Below are 15,963 nucleotides of genomic sequence, written 5' to 3' on the forward strand. Positions count from 1 at the left end.
AAATGGTTTTGTCTTGGCTAAGAAGATACTTAGGGCCGGTTACTTTTGGATGACCATGGAGACAAATTGCATCCAGTATGTCCTCAAATCCTTCCAATGCCAGGTACACGCCGATATGATAAAAGTGTCGCCGAATGAGCTCAATGCAAAAAGATCACCTTGGCCTTTCCCTGCCTGGGAATGGATGTCATCAGTCCGATCAAGCCCACTGCTTCAAATGGGCACACGTTTATTATACTGGCCATTGATTACTTCACAAAATGGGTAGAGGCTGCATCTTACAAAGTTGTAACCAAGAAAGTCGTCGTAGATTTTGTCAAAGATCGTATTGTTTGCCGATTCGAAGGTCCCGAGTCCATTGTTACAGATAATGCCGCCAATCTCAACAGTGATCTGATGAAAGCCATGTATGAAACTTCCAAAATCAAGCACAAAAATTCCATAGCCTACAGACCTTAGATGAACGGAGTCGTAGAAGCCGCCAACAAAAACATCAAGAAGATACTAAGGAAAATGGTAGAAAACCACAAACAGTGGCACGAGAAGCAGCCTTTTTCATTATTGGAATACCGCACTACAGTTCACACATCAATCGGGGCAACTCCCTACATGTTGGTTTATGGTGCCGAGGTTGTCATTCCAGCCGAGGTAGAGATTCCTTCTTTAAGATTCATACAGGAAGCTGAACTCAGCGATGCAGAATGGATAAGGAGCCGTTATGAACAATTAGCCCTCATAGATGGAAAAAGGATGAACGCAGTATGTCATGGTCAGCTTTATCAGAATAGAATGTCCAAAGCTTTCAACAAAAGGGTCAAACCAAGATGGTTCGCACCAGGATGGTTGGTATTAAAGAAGATCTCCCCACACCAAGATGAAGCCAAGGGGAAATTCTCTCCCAACTGGCAATGTCCGTACATGGTTCATAGGGTACTAACAGGAGGAGCACTCATACTTGCAGAGATGGACGGAGAAATCTGGCCAAAACCATTCAACTCAGACGCAATCAAAAGATACTATGCTTAGACTATTTAGATTTCCTTATCTGATGTAATTAAACTGCGCTTGACCTGATTCCCGTGTAAGAGGGGATAAGTAGGCAGCCTTATGGGTTCGGTCATATCATAATAAAATTTTTATTTCCCCCCAAGATTCGAAACTGGGGCAAAATTTGGAGGAGGACCCTAAAAATTCCGGAGCAAGTCCAGCCAACACCAACATATGTCAAACGATCAAAAATCATTAAGAAACTGGGACAGAATTTTGAGAAAAATTCTCAAAATTCTGGAAAAGGTTCAACAAGGCTCATTACCCTCAAACGGTCGACAAGTCATCTACCAAACTGGGGCAGAATATTGAGGAGGACCCTCAAAATTCTAACAAAAGAGAGCTGCAATGTCTTTGAAATGTGTTACAATCACCAGTTCATCTAAGAACCACTTGATATATCAATGTGTTTCTAAAATGACTCTATTTTTTACCAATAATTGTATATTTTCGAAAACTTTATTTCTGTAACAGCCAGGTGTTACCTGGGGAAACTCGAAAAGGCCTCCGGAACAGAGTAAAGCAAGACCAGCGGACAGAACCACGAGCCAACCTCCCCTCAAAAAAACTTACAATTTTTCTTTGAATGCAGGAACATCTAATGTAGCAATAGCGTCCGCAAATATATAAACGTAACAAGATCACTATCAATCAGGCCTTCAGACACCGAATATATCTCCAGCTAAGACATACACTGCTCTTATTTGCAACTCGCTCTTTGCATGGGACCAAGCCTTGTCCCGCATACTTGCATGAGGCTAATCCTTGCCTCCATATTTTTATGAGGCTAATCCCTGCCTCCCCTATCTGCATGAGGCTAATCCCTGCCTCCATAATTACATGAGGCTAATCTTTGCCTCCATAATTAAATTAGGATAATCCCTGCCTCCCTGATATACATGAGACTAATCCCTGCCTCCATAATTGCATGAGGCTAATCCCTGCCTCCATAACTGCATGAGGCTAATCCCTACCTCCATAATTGCATGAGGATAATCCTTGCCTCCATGTTTGATTGAGGCTAATCCCTACCTCCATACCTGTAGGAGGCTAATCCCTGCCTCCATAATTTCATGAGGCTAATCCCTATCTTCATACCTACATGAGGCTAATCCCTGCCTCCATAATTGTATGAGGCTAATCCCTACCTCCATACTTGCGTGAGGCTAATCACTGCCTCCATAATTGCACGAGGCTAATCCTTGCCTCCATATTTGCATGAGACAAATCCCTGCCTCCATAACTACATGTGGTTAATCCCTGCCTCCATAATTACATGAGGCTAATCCCTGCCTCCATATCTGCATGAGGCTAAACCCTGTCTCCATATCTGCATGAGGCTAATCCTTGCCTCCATATCTGGATGAGGCTAATCCCTGCCTCCATACTTGCATGAGGCTAATCCCTCCCTCCATATATGCATGAGGCTAATCCTTGCTCCACATTCGCATGGGACCAGGCACTGTCCCTCTTTGCATATATATTGCTCTATTTCTAGTACTATTTATTTGCTTTTCAATTGGGCTAAGCTTTGCCCTTTATTTCACAAAACTAAGCATTTTCTTGATAGAATCATATTGTTGCACCTCATGGGCTGAAATATCGCCAACCTATACAAAGGTGTCATAGTCTAAAAGGCATCATCCTCAAAGCCAGAAGACACCATTACATAGCCTGAGGATTCCTCAAATTTGAATATCATTATTCAAAGGCGTCGTGGTTCGGAGGCACCATCTTCATGGCCCGAGAACATTATTTCATGGTCCGTGAATCCCTTATCATACTCTTCATGGCCCAGGACGTCATGGTCCAAGCACGTCATCTTTAATCGTCCAAAGACAACCTTCATGGTCCAAAGGGAATCTGCATCATGTTTAAATTTTCATGCAAATACATGTTGGCAACATCTTTTCATCTGCAGGTGACCAGCAAGTAACCACTATCCTAGCAGGAGCGACCTCGCTCCAGTTCCTTCAACTGTCTCAAACTTTAACCCCTCCCTATAGTCGCTCTTGCATCTCGTGTCCGTTCTTGCAATGACTTCATCAGTATATTTCACTAATGAATCCAGAACTACACATGGTCTGATTCCTGTAAGACCAGGGACATGTAGGCAACTCAAGACTAGAGTCCGGCCTCTGCCTTTCAAAACACTCCGTCCAGTCAAAATTGGCCATCATTTCTTTCCCCGAAAACTCTTTCATCCTTCCTGGATAAAGAGGGGCAGCTGTTCATACCCAATTTTTCCTAATATATTTTTTAATACCTATTTATACTTTCAAATAGAAGTTATGCAGTTATAAGAATGAATAAGCATTTTTATAATTTTTCTACAATTTTAAAAGCTCCAAATAAATTTATTTCTCCTTTTTTATTTATAAAATATCCAATAATTATCCTTCAAATTACTTTTGTGATGATTCAATCATTTAAATTCATTATTTATCCATCATAATTGTTTAAATAATTTTGGTGCATTTTTTATAATTGCATTTACATTTTTTGGCTAAATTGCGCATCTTTGCAATAATAGCTCATGTTAACGTATAATTACATTATTTATGCATAAAATGGTCTTTTATATTTTTAAAATGTTAAATAACTATTTTTAAATTATTTTAGTGTACAAAGATATTTTTGGTACTCATTTTGTTATTTTTATAAATTATTTAGTTATTAAAATTGGCTATTTAAAATCTGGCCCTATTTTTATTCAATTCTGATCCTAATACCCAGCCCAATTTTAAAACCTATCATATTAACTAGCCCCAAATTCCTTATAAACCAGCCCAGGCCCGATACCCCACTTGCCCCAACCTGATACCCGGCCAAATCCTGGCCGTTGATCATTTTGATCAACGGTCCAGGGTCCCCCTTTCCAAAATTAAACCAAATGACCCCCAAACCCAAGTCATTTCTCACATATGGCTGCCCTTGAATCCCATCATCTCTGGTTCTCTCTGAAACCTAACCCTAATCTCCAATCGCCGTCACCCAAAACCAAGCTCTAATCCTTTAATCCTTGTCCGATCTATGGCATCTTATGGTTGTACGAAGCCTCTACTTGTCTCTTATCCCCTTGGTTGTTTGATTATGTGTTTTTGGAAGGAATTCAAAGAGATCTAGTCCAGATCGCGTTCAAAGCTCTTCAAGGGTTCGTCCATGGTTTGCGAGTTCAAACCAGGTTTTCTTTACCCCTCCATTTTCTCCTCAAAACCCTAATCTTTGGACATGAATCGATCTGATCTTTGTACATTTGGAAGGGTTCTGAGTTATTCCATGACTTTGATTTAAAGATATCTTGTTTCTTTACTGTCAATTGATATCTTGGTTTCTTTTCTATCTACTATTTGAATCTCTGCATACTTGAAAATGTTTTCGAGTTCCTGTGGTTTTTCTTTAAGTTTCTCTTATTCCTCTAATACTGACTGATTTTAAGCACTATAATACTTCATGTTTTTGACTTCTACAACTAGGGTTTCCCGAAATTTCTTTCTCAAAAATGTTTAATGATTTTTGAGTGTTTAATCTTTTTTTTCTTGTGTGATTTGACCGATTTCATGAAGATTGCTTTGACCCTAATTTTTTTATGCCATAAGCCCTTATTTTTCGACATTATTGTTTGGATTTTGAGTTTCTCTAGATTACTTGGGTACTGATTTTGTCCTATGCTTTGATTTCTGTGATTCTTCTTAGCCTAATTCAATGTCTTTTGATCCTAATGTGCCTCTACTGATATTCTTGGTTCGACTCGTCTACTGATTATGTATGTCTATGTTCATTTTTTACCTATTCATGGTAAACCTATACTTTTCTCCTTAAATTAGTAATTGATTTGGATTCTTGATTTATCCGCTTGCTTTGTTAAGACCTATTCCTTACTATTTCCTTTATTTACAATCATGAGTATCTTTCTTACCTTGTTCGATTAACCATGATTTATTTATTTTTTACCAATCATTTCCTTAATTAAAATGCTATCTATTTACCCCTAATTGCTCGTTTGGTTTTCTTTCCTTAAATGTGTGCTACCTTTCTGTTTGTTGATTACCCTTAATTAATGGAAAATTATACTAACCGATGTATAATTGATTATGAGGCTTCCTTAATTGCAGAAGGGTTGATTCCCTTTACCTTATTTTTCTTTATTCTTAACTGCTATATATGCTCTCCTTTAATCCTCACTTCGACACACGGACATAATAGTTCATCTACACTCTCACACTCTCAAAAGCTCCCTATTCTCTTCTGTTACTTGCAATTCTTACTAATCCAGCCAGCTGTAAGCCAAGGCTGGCTACTTGCATCATCTCTGCACTATACTCTATATTCTCTCCTTAACTGGTATGTCCTGATTCAATTCACATTCTAAAAACTATGTGTTTCTTGGTTGCTGCAGTTCATTAGTTGTAAATTCCAGTTCTAGTTGATACTCTATTCAATATGCAGTCAGCATGCCTAGATTACTGTATCACATATCATGTTTAAATCTGTTCTGTTAGAAGCTATAACTAGTACATTGTTTAGCATGCCAATACTGCTTTAGATAACTTGTTCACTAGTATGGCTAAGGTGCATTGTATGTTTACTGTTTCACCCAGCATGTCTAGATTCTGCTTGTTTTGTATTTGATTAGTATTTTTAAAATCTTGAATGTTTCATGAAGTGTTTATCTAGTTTGTACATATAAGTTTAACTTGCTCTACTTCACCCATGAGATCCTATTTGTGTCTAAGACCTGTGTTCTCAACTTAATTTTGCAACTGCAATATGTGTATTTGTTTGCCATCACTAAGGTGCATTCTAGGTGTTCCCCTACCCTTTTCCCTTGTGTGAAGTCTGTTCTGAAACTGTATGTTCTGTGACTTGCTCTCTGATCCCAACATGTTCTTCATATTTTCTCAAATTGTTTTCCACTCAAACCAGTACAGGTTATCAGAAAACTCTTTTAATTCATGTGTGTTATTCTAAATTGGTTTAATTAACTAATCTGTACACTTCCTTAATAAGTTTCAACGATGTCTTAATTAATACCGTTAGAAAGCATATCTATAGGATCTCAAGTTCTCCGTTTAAAATTGATCACTATTTTACTGCATTCCTAATCAATATAGATATAATGCTCATAGGACATCAATATTACGCCTAGGCAAGCCTGCAGGGCGATTAAAACTCTATAACTATAAAACTGCTCTTTAAAACTACTCACATTCACAGGTCTAAAAACAGTAGGCAAGTTGAATAGGTCTTTGACACTTCAGTCCTAATTCAATGTTGTATACTTTCTGCTCACTTATATATCATGTTTTAGGGTTTTCTCTTAAATACTTGAAACTATTATTTGAGACGTGCACTTGTTTGTTATGGTTGTGGAGGTAAATTGTGAGCCTTTATTTGTTCTTCTTGTAAGTGCAGTCCTAATTGTTTTTGATTGATGCCTAGACTTTTATCCTTTAAAACTTTAGGATGGTCTAGAACTACCTAAAATTAGAGGTCCTAAATACCTCCAGGGCCACAAGGAAGGGACGGGTAGTGCACGCATAGGATATCATTCAAGGTTGCTAGAACGCTTTAGGCTATGACCAAGGGAGGGAATTGGGTAGTAATGAATATGATGACTACACGCTAATGTCACATGTAGCCCCTCGTTGAGGAGTGTTTACCGGGCATTGTGTGGGTATTATCCTATAGGCTAACCACCCTAGGGCCCCTCTTTCCCAACCCGTTGTTTAAATAGATTTTACTTTCCTTTATATATGTGCCACTTGTTCAGTCTTTTCCCTTTGTTTCATTACTTAAATCATACATGTGCTTAAAATGCCAAAACATGCCTTTATTTGCAAGTATGTGTTTAGACTATTTATTCGTTAAAAAGACTAATTCACATAAGTATAAGTTCAGCTGGGACCCACCATTGTGGACCGATAGGGGTGCCTAACACCTTCCCCTCAAGGTTATTTCGAGCCCTTACCCTAAATCTCTGGTAATGCAAACTAGTCTAAGAGTTAATTGCTCTAGGTGCCCTAACGCACCATAATCCGTTAGGTGACGACTCTTCAAAATACTCAAATCCCAAAAGGGAATAAGTTATTACCCCTATGAATGTCGAAACCCAGACTTCTCTCTGTGGAGGAAAAAAAGGGATTGCGACACCAACGGCGCCAGGTAAAGCTAAATTCATTTTATTTATGACTGACTGTTTCTCAAAATGGGTGGAAGCGCAGGCCTTCGAGAAGATAAGAGGAAAAGAAGGCATTGACTTCGTCTGGGATTACATTATGTGCCGATTCGGGATTCCTTTCGAGATAACATGCGATAATAGGAGGCAGTTCATTGAAAGCAAAGTAACACAATGCCTTGAGGATCACAAAGGAAAGCACTCCACGTCGCATAAGATTGAGTAAGGAAATGAAGGCATAAGCTTCAAAGGACAAATCGCACAAAGAGGAATCAGGAAGAGAAGTGCTCCTAACAGCCCGGTAGCCTCTCAAAAATAAGTACAAATGTCTCTGTACCGATCTGCAAGACTCTACTAGACTTGCTCATGAATCGTGAAACCTAAGTGAACCTAACACTCTGATACCAAGCTATCACAACCCAAAATCCACTAAAGGTCGTGATGTCGCCTAACGCCACTGTCAGGCAAGCCAATGGTGATTAATTTACTTAGCTACTCATTTTATTATTTTTGAAATCATAAGTCTCATTAGATAAATAGATTTAAATTTTGTACTTGTAGAAAACTCGTGATTTTATTTAACAATTTCCATAAAAATATAAATTTAAAAGGTGAAACAACAATAATTACGTGATCTACAATAATGAACATCCAGTTGGAACCCTCAAAACCTAGTGTCACAGATGCATGAGCATTTACTAAGGCGTACAATAATAATACAACATTTGTCTAGAACGTAAATGAGATAGGATAAAATAAATAGTATGATTGGGACTCTATGGACTGCGATGCGTAGCCTGGAATGCAGCTCACATAGAGTCTCCTCAACAGTTGCGCCTACACGCCAAGATGATCATCAAGTGAACATGTCAGATCCTGCACATTTAGTGCAAAAGTGCAGCATGAGTACGTAAATCAACGCGTACCCAGTAATTATCTACCCAGGAGAAGTAATGACGAAGGATCGACATTGATACTTACTAGTGGTCCAATAAATTAATATGGTAAATCATAAATAGATAAGAGTACGACAATAGTAGTGAGCAAAAAAGAATTATCGAATTACGGGACACGAGCTTACGATACATTATAGGAACACAAGGTGAGTATAACCTTTATTGTTACTCAAATAACTTGCCAACGACCCAAGGTAATAAAGCTCGGCCTAATATATATATATGTATTTCTAAATCAAGTTCAATTATAATTTTCATTAATTAAGCCAGCAAAATGAATTCAAATATTTCAAATGTTACATGGTACTGTCCTAAGTCTACCCGGACATAAACATGTTTTAGCTACGTACAGACTCTCGTCACTTCCTGCATATGTTGGACCCATAACTAATAGCACATAACAATTAATCACCTAGGGGATTAGCTTCCCCCTCACAATGTTAGACAGGAGACTTACCTCGCTCCGAAGTTCCACAACTGGCTCTAACGCCACTCTAACACTCAATTCCAATCCAAACGTTTCGAAATTGATCAAACAATTACGGAAGCAAATAAAAATATACTCCAATATCATAATAAATTAATTCATAATACTTCCCAACTCCGCTCGAAAAGTCAATAAAGTCAACCCTCGGGCCTACGTGCCCGGATTTCAAATTTCTTTTGAAGATAAACTTTACCCATAACACCATGAATTCAAAAATATAATTTATTCCTAATTCCATGTCCAATTTCGTGGTAAAAGTCCAAAAATACCAATTTATATGTTTCCTCTTAAAATCCCAAAATTTAAACAATTTTTCATGTATTTACAAGCCCAAATTCATATATTTAACTCACAACTTGTAAAAATTACTTACCTTATGATTTACGATGAAATGACGCTCCAAAATCGCTCCAAGACTGGCTCCCATGGAATAAATGAAATGAAAATGAGCAAAACCCACATAGTTAATAAGGCCATCTACCCAGCGATCACCGCTGGTGTAGTCCAAATATCGCAATCTGCAAAAACCCCTGACTCCCAGCACTTCGCTTTTGCGGATAAGAGTCCGCTTCTGCACTCCTTCAGCCCAAGGCCCCTTCCCGTCTCTTCGACCAATAGCCCGCACCTACGAGCTCGCTGGTGCGGAAATTCCCTTGCACCTGTGCAACCACAGCCTCTTACCCAGCACAGCTTCTACGCCCCCTTCTCACATCTGCAATTTCGCAGGTGCGACATCTTCCTCGCACTTGCGCTCCTTGACCAAATTTGCACATGCGTGACCATACCTGCGGCCACTCCTTCCGCAAGTGCGATTACACCAGTCTTCAGCAGCAATAGCATCTCATAAAATCCAAATTCCAATCCACTTTTAATTTGTTTCAATCCCGAGGCCCCCGGGACCCTATCCAAATGTACCAACACATCTCAAGACACGATACAGACTTATTCAAAGCCTTGAATCGCATCAAACAACATCACAATTACGAATCGACGGCAAAAACCTTTCTTCCAACTTTCCAATCTTCAAACTTCGTTAAACGCATTTGAATTGCACTTAAACATTCCGGAAAGATGCCAAACTTTATGCACAAGTCACAAATCATGATACAAACCTATTCCAAGGCTTGTAACACCAAACAAATATCGATAACATCAAAATCCACTTCAAACCAAACTTATGAAATTCTAGAACTTCCAAAATGCCAACTTTCCATGATAGGCGCTGAAATGCTCCCAGAGCACCCAATACACAACCCGAACACACACCCAAGTCTGAAATCACCATACAAACCTATTGGAACCTTCAAATCTTGATCCCAAGGTCGTTTACTCAAAAGTCAAATCTTGGTCAACTCTTACAACTTAAAGCTTTTGAAATTAAAATTCTTCTTCAGAATCAACTCTAAACTTCCCAAAATTACATTCCGACCACATGTACAAGTCGAAATACATAAAGTAAAACTACTCAAGGCCTCAATCCACTAAATGACGTGCTAGAGCTCAAAACGACCAGCCGGGTCATTACACCACTTGTGTTGTAGGGACAAGATTCAAAGAAGTATACACATTTGTCGTTCAAACCAAGTGCGGCCCCGGAATTGATTCTAAAAAGATTCAAGATGCCTGATATTCTGAAGTATGATGAGACTTTGGATCCACAAGAGCATATCATAACTTACACCATAGCGGTAAAGGGAAATGAATTGGGCCCGTACGAGATTGAATCTGTCTTGTTAGAGAAATATGGCGAAACTCTAATGAAGGGTTCTTTAACACGATGTTCTCTTTTTCTTGAGAATTCGATTAAATTGTTTGAAATGCTTGCAGATTCTTTTATTAAAGCTCATGCTAGGAAAGGAAAGTCCAAGTTAGGAAAGTAGACATATTTAGAATCGCTCAAGGAGAGTCTGAACAGTTGTGTGAGTTCGTAATCCGATTTCAAAAGGAGAGGATATTGTTTTCGGCAATACCGGATGCGTGGGAAATTGAAGCGTTCACCAAAGGTCTCAATCCACTAAGCTTTGAATCCTCCAGTATATTGAAGGAAAGCTTGTTAGAATTTTAGAAAACTACATTGGAAGACGTTCGCAACCATTATGAATCAAAAAACATAATTAAAGATGACCAACTGAGCTCTTTGGTGTCATCCAAGGGTCACAATCGCGATCTAAATCAGGAAAAGTTCAAAACTGATATCGATACAAACCATAGGTCTTCCATGAGTCATTTTCATCCTTACAAAAGAGTTGATGGGCATGGATATAAAGGATTTCAATTATTGGACAAATTTGTTTCTGATAGAAGGACATATCGTGGTCAGAGTAGCAGAGCTTTACAAGAGAAGGAACAATCAGGGTACCGGACTCAACATACTCCCGGTTATCCAATTACAACTTCAATATCAGGATAGTAGAACTAGTTTCGACTATGAGAAACATTAAGGAGGCTAGATTTCCGAAACCAATTCGATCGGATTCTAGTCAAAGGAATCCTAATCTATGGTGTGAATTCCGTGGAATGCATGGCCATAGGACTGAGGACTACTGGCACCTTCGTGGAGAGATTGCAGTGTTATTAAACAATTGTTACCTTAGAGAATTTCTAAGTAATCAGGCCAAAAGTAATTACAGGGAGGATCGAGATGTTGGAGAACCAGCCAAATCGGTTGTAGGGTCACCTCGCCTAATGATAAACATGATCTTTGGTTGTGATGAAGTAAATGGAGTGACATTTTCAGCAGCAAAGAAGACAAAGATATCGGTAAATCATAGCAAGAGGATCCGAGAAGCATCAGAAGATGAATAAATCACCATCGAAAAAAGATGCTGATGGCCTTGTTTTACCATACAACGATAATCTGGTAATATCGGTTAATGTTTTAGATTTTAAAATTAAATGTGTGGTGGTTGATCTAGGTAGTTCAACTAATATCATTCAACAGAGAGTTTTGGAACAAGCAAAGTTTACTGGGAACATAGTTCCGGCAACAAAGCTTCTCGTCAGGTTTAACCTAACAAGTTTAAACGACCCGAGAAGAGATTTTACTACCCATGCATGTTGAAGGTGTAACAAATACCACTTTGTTCGAAGTGGTAGATGGCAATATGGGATACAACGTGATCTTTGGAAGGCCATAAATTCCTAAAATGAAGGTTGTTCCATTGACTTACCATCAACTGTTCGAGTTCCCCAAACTAGATGTGATCAAATAGATTAGAAGAGATCAACCAGCTGCAAGAGAAATGAATGTAGTTATCTTGTACAATAGCAAGGCATAAGGAACAAGCAAATAACAACTATAGGGTTTGGTGCCCTCTTCCATCCTGATTGAAGGTAATGGGGAAGATGAGTCATCGGATTCCTATTAAGTATCGAATTCAATAGCAAAGGAGCTCGAACAAGTTGCTTTGTTCACACAGTTCTTAGGAAGGAAGTTTCATTCGTGAACGGGGTTAAGCCCTGAACTAAGACATAGGTTTTCTTAAAACTAACATCGATTATTTTGCTTGGTCTCACTCAGGTATGACATGTATTCTGGTGGAAATGGTTGTCCACAAATTATATTCGGATCCTAACTTCCCTCCTTTAAAGCAGAAGAAATGACAGACAGCTGAGGTCAGAAACATGTTTGTTAAAGAAGAGGTCACTCGGTTATTGAATATTGGTTCAATGCAAGAGGTAAATTATCCCGATTTGTTAGCCAATGTAGTGGAACAATAAATTTATGATGTGTATACATTAAAAAGATTTAAATAAGCCACACCGTAAGGATTCTTTCCCGTTGTCAAACATTGACCAAATGATCGATGTTATGGCTGAGAATGAACTGATAAGCTTTCTTGATGCGTATTCCGGTATAATAAAATTAGGATGCACCCAGAAGATCAAGAAAAAACTTCGCTTATCAAAAATTTTGGCACATATTACTATAATGTGATGCCTTTTGGGCTTAAGAATGTTGGAGCCACTTACTAAAGGCTCGTTAATAAGATATTCGAAGGTAAAATTGGTAAAACCATGAAAGTTTATATTGATGATATGTTGGTTAAGTCTCTTAATGTAGGAGATCATTTGGCTCATCTACAAGAGACATTTGATATTATGAGAAAATAAAACATGAAGCTCAATCCTGAAAAATGCGCTTTTGGAGTTGGTTTCGGGAAGTTTCTTGGCTTTTTGGTTTCACAACGAGGAATTGAAGTGAATCTCGACAAGATTAAGGCCATAAAAGATATCCCTAATCAATTGACTAGTGTAAAGGAAGTATAGAGGTGGACTGGCCGGTTGGCGGCACTTAGTTGATTCATTTCGAGGTCTTCGAAAACGTGTCATCATTTTTTTTCACTCTTGAACAAGAAGAATGATTTTTAGTGGACTCCGGAAAGACAGCAAGCATTGAAAGGCCTAAAAGGTACTTGTCTAGTCCTCTGGTGTTGTCAAATCGAAGGAAGGTGAGCAATTTTTAATTTATTTAGCAGTTTTGGAAGTTGTGGTGAGTGAAGTTCTGATATGAGAGGAAGAAGGTACGCAATTTCCTATTTATTATGCTAGTAAGTTTTATTGGGATCAGAGACATGCTCCGATGTTGTCAGAATCGAAGGAAGGTGAGCAATTTTTAATTTATTTAGTGGTTTTGGAAGTTGCAGTGAGTGTCGTTCTGATACGAGAGGAGGAAGGTATGCAATTTCCTATTTATTATGTTAGTAAAGTTTTTTTGGGATCGGAGACATGTTAACTGAACCTCAAAAAGTTGGCTCTAGATCTCGTAGTTTCCTCTCGAAAGCTTAAACCATACTTTCAATGTCACCCCATAGCAGTTGTGATGATGTTTCCCTTGAGGAGCATCCTTCATAAGCCTAAGTTATCAGGTCAATTGGCTAAATGTGAGGTCGAAGTTAGTGAATTCAACATCGAGCATAAGTCTCGGACTGGAATTAAGTCACAAGTTTTGCCGACTTTGTGGCTGATTTTAGTCCTGGTATTATGCCTTTAGCTGCTAAGGAAGAAACTTTAATATCAGAAACTATTTGCGATGTATGGACTTTGTTTACATATGAAGCCTCTAATGTGAAAGGTTCCGGCATCAGGATTGTATTAATCACTCCTTCGAGATAAACCCTAAGGCAGGCCATTAGAACTGTTTCGTTGACCAACAATAAAGTCGAGTATGAGGCTTTGGTTGCAGGACTTGAATTAGCTCGGGGACTAGGTTCCGGGTGATTGAAGTAAATTGTGATTCCCGGCTAGTAGTGAACCAGGTATATGGAGTCTTTGACACCAAAGAGGAGCACATGCAATAGTACTTGAATAAGGTATAGGTTCTACTTTCTCGATTCAGGGAGTGGTCGATTATTCATATCCCAATGGAAGAGAACGTGAAGGCGGGCGCATTAGCTAATTTAGGATCGTCCACGAAAATAAAATGAGCTAGTTCTAGTACACTTGTTCAACCATTGCATTCGGTAGTAGACGTGGATGGATATTGCAAAGTTAACTCAGCCAACCTGACTTAGGATTGGAGAAAAAAGTTTATAGAGTATTTAAGCAATGGAAAATTTCCTAAAGATCCTAAAGCATTCCGGTCACTACGAACTAAAGTTGCTTGCTACTACCTTGTTGATGCTAAATTATATTGAAGGTCATTTCAAGGACCATTGATACGGTGTTTAGGAACATCAGAGGCTGATTATGTGATGAAAGAAGTTCATCAATGAGTGTGCGTAAATCATTCTGGTGCAGACTTGTTGGTTCTCAAATTGATAAGGCCTGGCTACTTTTAGCCCCGAATGGAATAAGACGCGAAGTCATTTTTACTAAAATGTGATAGGTGTTAGTGTCATGCGCAGTTAGTTCATCAACCGACAGATTTTTTGCATTCGGTGGTGTCACTGTAGTCATTCATGAAATGGGGGATGGATATAGTTGGTCCCTTATCTCAAGAGCCCAGGCAGGTAAATTTCTTTATGTTTTAACTGATTATTTCACTAAATAGGTTGAAGCATGTGCTTACAAAAATATTGGAGAGCCAGAAGTGATAGATTTCATATGGGATCGCATCATTTGTCAGTTTGGAGTACCAAACAAAACTGCTTGTGATAATGGGCTACAATTTATAGGTTCCAAAATCACAAAAGTTTTGGAAGGATTGAAGATAAAAAGAATTACATCTTCTTCATATCATCTAAGTACTAACGGACAAGCGGAGTCAACCAACAAAGGTATAACCAAACCCTCAAAAAGAAATTAGAGGATGCAAAAGGTAATTGGCCAGAAGAGCTACCGAAAGTGTTATGGGCATATCAAACAACAGTGAAGTCAAGCACGGGAGAAACACCCTTTTCACTTATATACGGTGCGGAAGCTTTGATTTCGATGGAGATTGGGGAATCGGCCATAAGGTATTCTCGGGGAAACGAGGAGACAAATAATGAAGCATTATTGATTAAGTTGGATTTTCTTGAAGAGCATCAAAATATTTTATATGTAAGGATGGTGGCACAAAAGCAAAAGATGGAAAGATATTATAACCGCAGAGCAAATCTTTGATATTTCAAAGTACGAGGTTTGATTTTGCGAAGGTTACTCCATGAGAGGTTAACGCTGGGAAGCTATGACCAACATGGGAAGGGACTTTTTGGATTTCAGCTATAACCTGTAAAGGTTCATATCATTTGAAAAATCAAGATAGGGTAAACTTACAATTGGAATGTGACTTACCTCAAAAGGTATTATTGTGAAAGATCCTTACTGATACTGAAAGTTTGTGCTGCACTCCTATACTCTTCGTCCAGTTTTTATCTCAATTGGATTTTTCCAGCAAGGTTTTTAATGAATCAGCAACATAAAGCATACTACGAAGGAGGATCATCGACGGTAGCAAGAACTCCAGTATTCGATTCTCATACTTAGCGTCTGAACACTGGGGGAATTATTATATATCATAGCATTAAAAGTATTACAAAGATCGTAGACTATTAGAACCAGGTGTTATATCTTATTAGGATGGGGGACTACATGATCAGCCCCGTAGAAATAATTTATACAAGTTAGCCACAAGTATTGGCAGCTTTATTTACTTAAGGAAATAAATATTTATGTAAATGTACCATTAAAATGGAAAAAATAAATCAAAGTCCTTTTATTTTTATCTTATTCTTGTCCAAGTGATATGTTAAGTTCTTTTTCATTTGAAAGTAAGTTAAACTTCAAATGCTTGTGCCGGAATGAACATGAGACGTCCTCTTCAAGAGAACCATAAACATAAGGGCCCTCTCATATGACACCCTCATAATCAA

The sequence above is a fragment of the Nicotiana sylvestris genome, chromosome 6 (assembly GCF_000393655.2).
Source record: "Nicotiana sylvestris chromosome 6, ASM39365v2, whole genome shotgun sequence".
NCBI lineage: Eukaryota > Viridiplantae > Streptophyta > Magnoliopsida > Solanales > Solanaceae > Nicotiana > Nicotiana sylvestris.